Below are 11,825 nucleotides of genomic sequence, written 5' to 3' on the forward strand. Positions count from 1 at the left end.
CCTCCCCCATAGCTCCCCCCTCCCCCATAGCTCCCCCCTCCCCCATAGCTCCCCCCTCCCCCATAGCTCCCCCCTCCCCCATAGCTCCCCCCTCCCCCATAGCTCCCCCCTCCCCCATAGCTCCCCCCTCCCCCATAGCTCCCCCCTCCCCCATAGCTCCCCCCTCCCCCATAGCTCCCCCCTCCCCCATAGCTCCCCCCTCCCCCATAGCTCCCCCCTCCCCCATAGCTCCCCCTCCCCCCATAGCTCCCCCCTCCCCCATAGCTCCCCCCCTCCCCCATAGCTCCCCCCTCCCCCATAGCTCCCCCCTCCCCCATAGCTCCCCCCTCCCCCATAGCTCCCCCCTCCCCCATAGCTCCCCCCTCCCCCATAGCTCCCCCCTCCCCCATAGCTCCCCCCTCCCCCATAGCTCCCCCCTCCCCCATAGCTCCCCCCTCCCCCATAGCTCCCCCCTCCCCCATAGCTCCCCCCTCCCCCATAGCTCCCCCCTCCCCCATAGCTCCCCCCTCCCCCATAGCTCCCCCCTCCCCCATAGCTCCCCCCTCCCCCATAGCTCCCCCCTCCCCCATAGCTCCCCCCTCCCCCATAGCTCCCCCCTCCCCCATAGCTCCCCCCTCCCCCATAGCTCCCCCCTCCCCCATAGCTCCCCCCTCCCCCATAGCTCCCCCCTCCCCCATAGCTCCCCCCTCCCCCATAGCTCCCCCCTCCCCCATAGCTCCCCCCTCCCCCATAGCTCCCCCCTCCCCCATAGCTCCCCCCTCCCCCATAGCTCCCCCCTCCCCCATAGCTCCCCCCTCCCCCATAGCTCCCCCCTCCCCCATAGCTCCCCCCTCCCCCATAGCTCCCCCCTCCCCCATAGCTCCCCCCTCCCCCATAGCTCCCCCCTCCCCCATAGCTCCCCCCTCCCCCATAGCTCCCCCCTCCCCCATAGCTCCCCCCTCCCCCATAGCTCCCCCCTCCCCCATAGCTCCCCCCTCCCCCATAGCTCCCCCCTCCCCCATAGCTCCCCCCTCCCCCATAGCTCCCCCCTCCCCCATAGCTCCCCCCTCCCCCATAGCTCCCCCCTCCCCCATAGCTCCCCCCTCCCCCATAGCTCCCCCCTCCCCCATAGCTCCCCCCTCCCCCATAGCTCCCCCCTCCCCCATAGCTCCCCCCTCCCCCATAGCTCCCCCCTCCCCCATAGCTCCCCCCTCCCCCATAGCTCCCCCTCCCCCATAGCTCCCCCCTCCCCCATAGCTCCCCCCTCCCCCATAGCTCCCCCCTCCCCCATAGCTCCCCCCTCCCCCATAGCTCCCCCCTCCCCCATAGCTCCCCCCTCCCCCATAGCTCCCCCCTCCCCCATAGCTCCCCCCTCCCCCATAGCTCCCCCCTCCCCCATAGCTCCCCCCTCCCCCATAGCTCCCCCCTCCCCCATAGCTCCCCCCTCCCCCATAGCTCCCCCCTCCCCCATAGCTCCCCCCTCCCCCATAGCTCCCCCCTCCCCCATAGCTCCCCCCTCCCCCATAGCTCCCCCCTCCCCCATAGCTCCCCCCTCCCCCATAGCTCCCCCCTCCCCCATAGCTCCCCCCTCCCCCATAGCTCCCCCCTCCCCCATAGCTCCCCCCTCCCCCATAGCTCCCCCCTCCCCCATAGCTCCCCCCTCCCCCATAGCTCCCCCCTCCCCCATAGCTCCCCCCTCCCCCATAGCTCCCCCCTCCCCCATAGCTCCCCCCTCCCCCATAGCTCCCCCCTCCCCCATAGCTCCCCCCTCCCCCATAGCTCCCCCCTCCCCCATAGCTCCCCCCTCCCCCATAGCTCCCCCCTCCCCCATAGCTCCCCCCTCCCCCATAGCTCCCCCCTCCCCCATAGCTCCCCCCTCCCCCATAGCTCCCCCCTCCCCCATAGCTCCCCCCTCCCCCATAGCTCCCCCCTCCCCCATAGCTCCCCCCTCCCCCATAGCTCCCCCCTCCCCCATAGCTCCCCCCTCCCCCATAGCTCCCCCCTCCCCCATAGCTCCCCCCTCCCCCATAGCTCCCCCCTCCCCCATAGCTCCCCCCTCCCCCATAGCTCCCCCCTCCCCCATAGCTCCCCCCTCCCCCATAGCTCCCCCCTCCCCCATAGCTCCCCCCTCCCCCATAGCTCCCCCCTCCCCCATAGCTCCCCCCTCCCCCATAGCTCCCCCCTCCCCCATAGCTCCCCCCTCCCCCATAGCTCCCCCCTCCCCCATAGCTCCCCCCTCCCCCATAGCTCCCCCCTCCCCCATAGCTCCCCCCTCCCCCATAGCTCCCCCCTCCCCCATAGCTCCCCCCTCCCCCATAGCTCCCCCCTCCCCCATAGCTCCCCCCTCCCCCATAGCTCCCCCCTCCCCCATAGCTCCCCCCTCCCCCATAGCTCCCCCCTCCCCCATAGCTCCCCCCTCCCCCATAGCTCCCCCCTCCCCCATAGCTCCCCCCTCCCCCATAGCTCCCCCCTCCCCCATAGCTCCCCCCTCCCCCATAGCTCCCCCCTCCCCCATAGCTCCCCCCTCCCCCATAGCTCCCCCCTCCCCCATAGCTCCCCCCTCCCCCATAGCTCCCCCCTCCCCCATAGCTCCCCCCTCCCCCATAGCTCCCCCCTCCCCCATAGCTCCCCCCTCCCCCATAGCTCCCCCCTCCCCCATAGCTCCCCCCTCCCCCATAGCTCCCCCCTCCCCCATAGCTCCCCCCTCCCCCATAGCTCCCCCCTCCCCCATAGCTCCCCCCTCCCCCATAGCTCCCCCCTCCCCCATAGCTCCCCCCTCCCCCATAGCTCCCCCCTCCCCCATAGCTCCCCCCTCCCCCATAGCTCCCCCCTCCCCCATAGCTCCCCCCTCCCCCATAGCTCCCCCCTCCCCCATAGCTCCCCCCTCCCCCATAGCTCCCCCCTCCCCCATAGCTCCCCCCTCCCCCATAGCTCCCCCCTCCCCCATAGCTCCCCCCTCCCCCATAGCTCCCCCCTCCCCCATAGCTCCCCCCTCCCCCATAGCTCCCCCCTCCCCCATAGCTCCCCCCTCCCCCATAGCTCCCCCCTCCCCCATAGCTCCCCCCTCCCCCATAGCTCCCCCCTCCCCCATAGCTCCCCCCTCCCCCATAGCTCCCCCCTCCCCCATAGCTCCCCCCTCCCCCATAGCTCCCCCCTCCCCCATAGCTCCCCCCTCCCCCATAGCTCCCCCCTCCCCCATAGCTCCCCCCTCCCCCATAGCTCCCCCCTCCCCCATAGCTCCCCCCTCCCCCATAGCTCCCCCCTCCCCCATAGCTCCCCCCTCCCCCATAGCTCCCCCCTCCCCCATAGCTCCCCCCTCCCCCATAGCTCCCCCCTCCCCCATAGCTCCCCCCTCCCCCATAGCTCCCCCCTCCCCCATAGCTCCCCCCTCCCCCATAGCTCCCCCCTCCCCCATAGCTCCCCCCTCCCCCATAGCTCCCCCCTCCCCCATAGCTCCCCCCTCCCCCATAGCTCCCCCCTCCCCCATAGCTCCCCCCTCCCCCATAGCTCCCCCCTCCCCCATAGCTCCCCCCTCCCCCATAGCTCCCCCCTCCCCCATAGCTCCCCCCTCCCCCATAGCTCCCCCCTCCCCCATAGCTCCCCCCTCCCCCATAGCTCCCCCCTCCCCCATAGCTCCCCCCTCCCCCATAGCTCCCCCCTCCCCCATAGCTCCCCCCTCCCCCATAGCTCCCCCCTCCCCCATAGCTCCCCCCTCCCCCATAGCTCCCCCCTCCCCCATAGCTCCCCCCTCCCCCATAGCTCCCCCCTCCCCCATAGCTCCCCCCTCCCCCATAGCTCCCCCCTCCCCCATAGCTCCCCCCTCCCCCATAGCTCCCCCCTCCCCCATAGCTCCCCCCTCCCCCATAGCTCCCCCCTCCCCCATAGCTCCCCCCTCCCCCATAGCTCCCCCCTCCCCCATAGCTCCCCCCTCCCCCATAGCTCCCCCCTCCCCCATAGCTCCCCCCTCCCCCATAGCTCCCCCCTCCCCCATAGCTCCCCCCTCCCCCATAGCTCCCCCCTCCCCCATAGCTCCCCCCTCCCCCATAGCTCCCCCCTCCCCCATAGCTCCCCCCTCCCCCATAGCTCCCCCCTCCCCCATAGCTCCCCCCTCCCCCATAGCTCCCCCCTCCCCCATAGCTCCCCCCTCCCCCATAGCTCCCCCCTCCCCCATAGCTCCCCCCTCCCCCATAGCTCCCCCCTCCCCCATAGCTCCCCCCTCCCCCATAGCTCCCCCCTCCCCCATAGCTCCCCCCTCCCCCATAGCTCCCCCCTCCCCCATAGCTCCCCCCTCCCCCATAGCTCCCCCCTCCCCCATAGCTCCCCCCTCCCCCATAGCTCCCCCCTCCCCCATAGCTCCCCCCTCCCCCATAGCTCCCCCCTCCCCCATAGCTCCCCCCTCCCCCATAGCTCCCCCCTCCCCCATAGCTCCCCCCTCCCCCATAGCTCCCCCCTCCCCCATAGCTCCCCCCTCCCCCATAGCTCCCCCCTCCCCCATAGCTCCCCCCTCCCCCATAGCTCCCCCCTCCCCCATAGCTCCCCCCTCCCCCATAGCTCCCCCCTCCCCCATAGCTCCCCCCTCCCCCATAGCTCCCCCCTCCCCCATAGCTCCCCCCTCCCCCATAGCTCCCCCCTCCCCCATAGCTCCCCCCTCCCCCATAGCTCCCCCCTCCCCCATAGCTCCCCCCTCCCCCATAGCTCCCCCCTCCCCCATAGCTCCCCCCTCCCCCATAGCTCCCCCCTCCCCCATAGCTCCCCCCTCCCCCATAGCTCCCCCCTCCCCCATAGCTCCCCCCTCCCCCATAGCTCCCCCCTCCCCCATAGCTCCCCCCTCCCCCATAGCTCCCCCCTCCCCCATAGCTCCCCCCTCCCCCATAGCTCCCCCCTCCCCCATAGCTCCCCCCTCCCCCATAGCTCCCCCCTCCCCCATAGCTCCCCCCTCCCCCATAGCTCCCCCCTCCCCCATAGCTCCCCCCTCCCCCATAGCTCCCCCCTCCCCCATAGCTCCCCCCTCCCCCATAGCTCCCCCCTCCCCCATAGCTCCCCCCTCCCCCATAGCTCCCCCCTCCCCCATAGCTCCCCCCTCCCCCATAGCTCCCCCCTCCCCCATAGCTCCCCCCTCCCCCATAGCTCCCCCCTCCCCCATAGCTCCCCCCTCCCCCATAGCTCCCCCCTCCCCCATAGCTCCCCCCTCCCCCATAGCTCCCCCCTCCCCCATAGCTCCCCCCTCCCCCATAGCTCCCCCCTCCCCCATAGCTCCCCCCTCCCCCATAGCTCCCCCCTCCCCCATAGCTCCCCCCTCCCCCATAGCTCCCCCCTCCCCCATAGCTCCCCCCTCCCCCATAGCTCCCCCCTCCCCCATAGCTCCCCCCTCCCCCATAGCTCCCCCCTCCCCCATAGCTCCCCCCTCCCCCATAGCTCCCCCCTCCCCCATAGCTCCCCCCTCCCCCATAGCTCCCCCCTCCCCCATAGCTCCCCCCTCCCCCATAGCTCCCCCCTCCCCCATAGCTCCCCCCTCCCCCATAGCTCCCCCCTCCCCCATAGCTCCCCCCTCCCCCATAGCTCCCCCCTCCCCCATAGCTCCCCCCTCCCCCATAGCTCCCCCCTCCCCCATAGCTCCCCCCTCCCCCATAGCTCCCCCCTCCCCCATAGCTCCCCCCTCCCCCATAGCTCCCCCCTCCCCCATAGCTCCCCCCTCCCCCATAGCTCCCCCCTCCCCCATAGCTCCCCCCTCCCCCATAGCTCCCCCCTCCCCCATAGCTCCCCCCTCCCCCATAGCTCCCCCCTCCCCCATAGCTCCCCCCTCCCCCATAGCTCCCCCCTCCCCCATAGCTCCCCCCTCCCCCATAGCTCCCCCCTCCCCCATAGCTCCCCCCTCCCCCATAGCTCCCCCCTCCCCCATAGCTCCCCCCTCCCCCATAGCTCCCCCCTCCCCCATAGCTCCCCCCTCCCCCATAGCTCCCCCCTCCCCCATAGCTCCCCCCTCCCCCATAGCTCCCCCCTCCCCCATAGCTCCCCCCTCCCCCATAGCTCCCCCCTCCCCCATAGCTCCCCCCTCCCCCATAGCTCCCCCCTCCCCCATAGCTCCCCCCTCCCCCATAGCTCCCCCCTCCCCCATAGCTCCCCCCTCCCCCATAGCTCCCCCCTCCCCCATAGCTCCCCCCTCCCCCATAGCTCCCCCCTCCCCCATAGCTCCCCCCTCCCCCATAGCTCCCCCCTCCCCCATAGCTCCCCCCTCCCCCATAGCTCCCCCCTCCCCCATAGCTCCCCCCTCCCCCATAGCTCCCCCCTCCCCCATAGCTCCCCCCTCCCCCATAGCTCCCCCCTCCCCCATAGCTCCCCCCTCCCCCATAGCTCCCCCCTCCCCCATAGCTCCCCCCTCCCCCATAGCTCCCCCCTCCCCCATAGCTCCCCCCTCCCCCATAGCTCCCCCCTCCCCCATAGCTCCCCCCTCCCCCATAGCTCCCCCCTCCCCCATAGCTCCCCCCTCCCCCATAGCTCCCCCCTCCCCCATAGCTCCCCCCTCCCCCATAGCTCCCCCCTCCCCCATAGCTCCCCCCTCCCCCATAGCTCCCCCCTCCCCCATAGCTCCCCCCTCCCCCATAGCTCCCCCCTCCCCCATAGCTCCCCCCTCCCCCATAGCTCCCCCCTCCCCCATAGCTCCCCCCTCCCCCATAGCTCCCCCCTCCCCCATAGCTCCCCCCTCCCCCATAGCTCCCCCCTCCCCCATAGCTCCCCCCTCCCCCATAGCTCCCCCCTCCCCCATAGCTCCCCCCTCCCCCATAGCTCCCCCCTCCCCCATAGCTCCCCCCTCCCCCATAGCTCCCCCCTCCCCCATAGCTCCCCCCTCCCCCATAGCTCCCCCCCCCTCCCCCATAGCTCCCCCCTCCCCCATAGCTCCCCCCTCCCCCATAGCTCCCCCCTCCCCCATAGCTCCCCCCTCCCCCATAGCTCCCCCCTCCCCCATAGCTCCCCCCTCCCCCATAGCTCCCCCCTCCCCCATAGCTCCCCCCTCCCCCATAGCTCCCCCCTCCCCCATAGCTCCCCCCTCCCCCATAGCTCCCCCCTCCCCCATAGCTCCCCCCTCCCCCATAGCTCCCCCCTCCCCCATAGCTCCCCCCTCCCCCATAGCTCCCCCCTCCCCCATAGCTCCCCCCTCCCCCATAGCTCCCCCCTCCCCCATAGCTCCCCCCTCCCCCATAGCTCCCCCCTCCCCCATAGCTCCCCCCTCCCCCATAGCTCCCCCCTCCCCCATAGCTCCCCCCTCCCCCATAGCTCCCCCCTCCCCCATAGCTCCCCCCTCCCCCATAGCTCCCCCCTCCCCCATAGCTCCCCCCTCCCCCATAGCTCCCCCCTCCCCCATAGCTCCCCCCTCCCCCATAGCTCCCCCCTCCCCCATAGCTCCCCCCTCCCCCATAGCTCCCCCCTCCCCCATAGCTCCCCCCTCCCCCATAGCTCCCCCCTCCCCCATAGCTCCCCCCTCCCCCATAGCTCCCCCCTCCCCCATAGCTCCCCCCTCCCCCATAGCTCCCCCCTCCCCCATAGCTCCCCCCTCCCCCATAGCTCCCCCCTCCCCCATAGCTCCCCCCTCCCCCATAGCTCCCCCCTCCCCCATAGCTCCCCCCTCCCCCATAGCTCCCCCCTCCCCCATAGCTCCCCCCTCCCCCATAGCTCCCCCCTCCCCCATAGCTCCCCCCTCCCCCATAGCTCCCCCCTCCCCCATAGCTCCCCCCTCCCCCATAGCTCCCCCCTCCCCCATAGCTCCCCCCTCCCCCATAGCTCCCCCCTCCCCCATAGCTCCCCCCTCCCCCATAGCTCCCCCCTCCCCCATAGCTCCCCCCTCCCCCATAGCTCCCCCCTCCCCCATAGCTCCCCCCTCCCCCATAGCTCCCCCCTCCCCCATAGCTCCCCCCTCCCCCATAGCTCCCCCCTCCCCCATAGCTCCCCCCTCCCCCATAGCTCCCCCCTCCCCCATAGCTCCCCCCTCCCCCATAGCTCCCCCCTCCCCCATAGCTCCCCCCTCCCCCATAGCTCCCCCCTCCCCCATAGCTCCCCCCTCCCCCATAGCTCCCCCCTCCCCCATAGCTCCCCCCTCCCCCATAGCTCCCCCCTCCCCCATAGCTCCCCCCTCCCCCATAGCTCCCCCCTCCCCCATAGCTCCCCCCTCCCCCATAGCTCCCCCCTCCCCCATAGCTCCCCCCTCCCCCATAGCTCCCCCCTCCCCCATAGCTCCCCCCTCCCCCATAGCTCCCCCCTCCCCCATAGCTCCCCCCTCCCCCATAGCTCCCCCCTCCCCCATAGCTCCCCCCTCCCCCATAGCTCCCCCCTCCCCCATAGCTCCCCCCTCCCCCATAGCTCCCCCCTCCCCCATAGCTCCCCCCTCCCCCATAGCTCCCCCCTCCCCCATAGCTCCCCCCTCCCCCATAGCTCCCCCCTCCCCCATAGCTCCCCCCTCCCCCATAGCTCCCCCCTCCCCCATAGCTCCCCCCTCCCCCATAGCTCCCCCCTCCCCCATAGCTCCCCCCTCCCCCATAGCTCCCCCCTCCCCCATAGCTCCCCCCTCCCCCATAGCTCCCCCCTCCCCCATAGCTCCCCCCTCCCCCATAGCTCCCCCCTCCCCCATAGCTCCCCCCTCCCCCATAGCTCCCCCCTCCCCCATAGCTCCCCCCTCCCCCATAGCTCCCCCCTCCCCCATAGCTCCCCCCTCCCCCATAGCTCCCCCCTCCCCCATAGCTCCCCCCTCCCCCATAGCTCCCCCCTCCCCCATAGCTCCCCCCTCCCCCATAGCTCCCCCCTCCCCCATAGCTCCCCCCTCCCCCATAGCTCCCCCCTCCCCCATAGCTCCCCCCTCCCCCATAGCTCCCCCCTCCCCCATAGCTCCCCCCTCCCCCATAGCTCCCCCCTCCCCCATAGCTCCCCCCTCCCCCATAGCTCCCCCCTCCCCCATAGCTCCCCCCTCCCCCATAGCTCCCCCCTCCCCCATAGCTCCCCCCTCCCCCATAGCTCCCCCCTCCCCCATAGCTCCCCCCTCCCCCATAGCTCCCCCCTCCCCCATAGCTCCCCCCTCCCCCATAGCTCCCCCCTCCCCCATAGCTCCCCCCTCCCCCATAGCTCCCCCCTCCCCCATAGCTCCCCCCTCCCCCATAGCTCCCCCCTCCCCCATAGCTCCCCCCTCCCCCATAGCTCCCCCCTCCCCCATAGCTCCCCCCTCCCCCATAGCTCCCCCCTCCCCCATAGCTCCCCCCTCCCCCATAGCTCCCCCCTCCCCCATAGCTCCCCCCTCCCCCATAGCTCCCCCCTCCCCCATAGCTCCCCCCTCCCCCATAGCTCCCCCCTCCCCCATAGCTCCCCCCTCCCCCATAGCTCCCCCCTCCCCCATAGCTCCCCCCTCCCCCATAGCTCCCCCCTCCCCCATAGCTCCCCCCTCCCCCATAGCTCCCCCCTCCCCCATAGCTCCCCCCTCCCCCATAGCTCCCCCCTCCCCCATAGCTCCCCCCTCCCCCATAGCTCCCCCCTCCCCCATAGCTCCCCCCTCCCCCATAGCTCCCCCCTCCCCCATAGCTCCCCCCTCCCCCATAGCTCCCCCCTCCCCCATAGCTCCCCCCTCCCCCATAGCTCCCCCCTCCCCCATAGCTCCCCCCTCCCCCATAGCTCCCCCCTCCCCCATAGCTCCCCCCTCCCCCATAGCTCCCCCCTCCCCCATAGCTCCCCCCTCCCCCATAGCTCCCCCCTCCCCCATAGCTCCCCCCTCCCCCATAGCTCCCCCCTCCCCCATAGCTCCCCCCTCCCCCATAGCTCCCCCCTCCCCCATAGCTCCCCCCTCCCCCATAGCTCCCCCCTCCCCCATAGCTCCCCCCTCCCCCATAGCTCCCCCCTCCCCCATAGCTCCCCCCTCCCCCATAGCTCCCCCCTCCCCCATAGCTCCCCCCTCCCCCATAGCTCCCCCCTCCCCCATAGCTCCCCCCTCCCCCATAGCTCCCCCCTCCCCCATAGCTCCCCCCTCCCCCATAGCTCCCCCCTCCCCCATAGCTCCCCCCTCCCCCATAGCTCCCCCCTCCCCCATAGCTCCCCCCTCCCCCATAGCTCCCCCCTCCCCCATAGCTCCCCCCTCCCCCATAGCTCCCCCCTCCCCCATAGCTCCCCCCTCCCCCATAGCTCCCCCCTCCCCCATAGCTCCCCCCTCCCCCATAGCTCCCCCCTCCCCCATAGCTCCCCCCTCCCCCATAGCTCCCCCCTCCCCCATAGCTCCCCCCTCCCCCATAGCTCCCCCCTCCCCCATAGCTCCCCCCTCCCCCATAGCTCCCCCCTCCCCCATAGCTCCCCCCTCCCCCATAGCTCCCCCCTCCCCCATAGCTCCCCCCTCCCCCATAGCTCCCCCCTCCCCCATAGCTCCCCCCTCCCCCATAGCTCCCCCCTCCCCCATAGCTCCCCCCTCCCCCATAGCTCCCCCCTCCCCCATAGCTCCCCCCTCCCCCATAGCTCCCCCCTCCCCCATAGCTCCCCCCTCCCCCATAGCTCCCCCCTCCCCCATAGCTCCCCCCTCCCCCATAGCTCCCCCCTCCCCCATAGCTCCCCCCTCCCCCATAGCTCCCCCCTCCCCCATAGCTCCCCCCTCCCCCATAGCTCCCCCCTCCCCCATAGCTCCCCCCTCCCCCATAGCTCCCCCCTCCCCCATAGCTCCCCCCTCCCCCATAGCTCCCCCCTCCCCCATAGCTCCCCCCTCCCCCATAGCTCCCCCCTCCCCCATAGCTCCCCCCTCCCCCATAGCTCCCCCCTCCCCCATAGCTCCCCCCTCCCCCATAGCTCCCCCCTCCCCCATAGCTCCCCCCTCCCCCATAGCTCCCCCCTCCCCCATAGCTCCCCCCTCCCCCATAGCTCCCCCCTCCCCCATAGCTCCCCCCTCCCCCATAGCTCCCCCCTCCCCCATAGCTCCCCCCTCCCCCATAGCTCCCCCCTCCCCCATAGCTCCCCCCTCCCCCATAGCTCCCCCCTCCCCCATAGCTCCCCCCTCCCCCATAGCTCCCCCCTCCCCCATAGCTCCCCCCTCCCCCATAGCTCCCCCCTCCCCCATAGCTCCCCCCTCCCCCATAGCTCCCCCCTCCCCCATAGCTCCCCCCTCCCCCATAGCTCCCCCCTCCCCCATAGCTCCCCCCTCCCCCATAGCTCCCCCCTCCCCCATAGCTCCCCCCTCCCCCATAGCTCCCCCCTCCCCCATAGCTCCCCCCTCCCCCATAGCTCCCCCCTCCCCCATAGCTCCCCCCTCCCCCATAGCTCCCCCCTCCCCCATAGCTCCCCCCTCCCCCATAGCTCCCCCCTCCCCCATAGCTCCCCCCTCCCCCATAGCTCCCCCCTCCCCCATAGCTCCCCCCTCCCCCATAGCTCCCCCCTCCCCCATAGCTCCCCCCTCCCCCATAGCTCCCCCCTCCCCCATAGCTCCCCCCTCCCCCATAGCTCCCCCCTCCCCCATAGCTCCCCCCTCCCCCATAGCTCCCCCCTCCCCCATAGCTCCCCCCTCCCCCATAGCTCCCCCCTCCCCCATAGCTCCCCCCTCCCCCATAGCTCCCCCCTCCCCCATAGCTCCCCCCTCCCCCATAGCTCCCCCCTCCCCCATAGCTCCCCCCTCCCCCATAGCTCCCCCCTCCCCCATAGCTCCCCCCTCCCCCATAGCTCCCCCCTCCCCCATAGCTCCCCCCTCCCCCATAGCTCCCCCCTCCCCCATAGCTCCCCCCTCCCCCATAGCTCCCCCCTCCCCCATAGCTCCCCCCTCCCCCATAGCTCCCCCCTCCCCCATAGCTCCCCCCTCCCCCATAGCTCCCCCCTCCCCCATAGCTCCCCCCTCCCCCATAGCT

Source organism: Scyliorhinus torazame, chromosome 6, assembly GCF_047496885.1.
Source record: "Scyliorhinus torazame isolate Kashiwa2021f chromosome 6, sScyTor2.1, whole genome shotgun sequence".
Taxonomy (NCBI): Eukaryota; Metazoa; Chordata; class Chondrichthyes; order Carcharhiniformes; family Scyliorhinidae; genus Scyliorhinus; species Scyliorhinus torazame.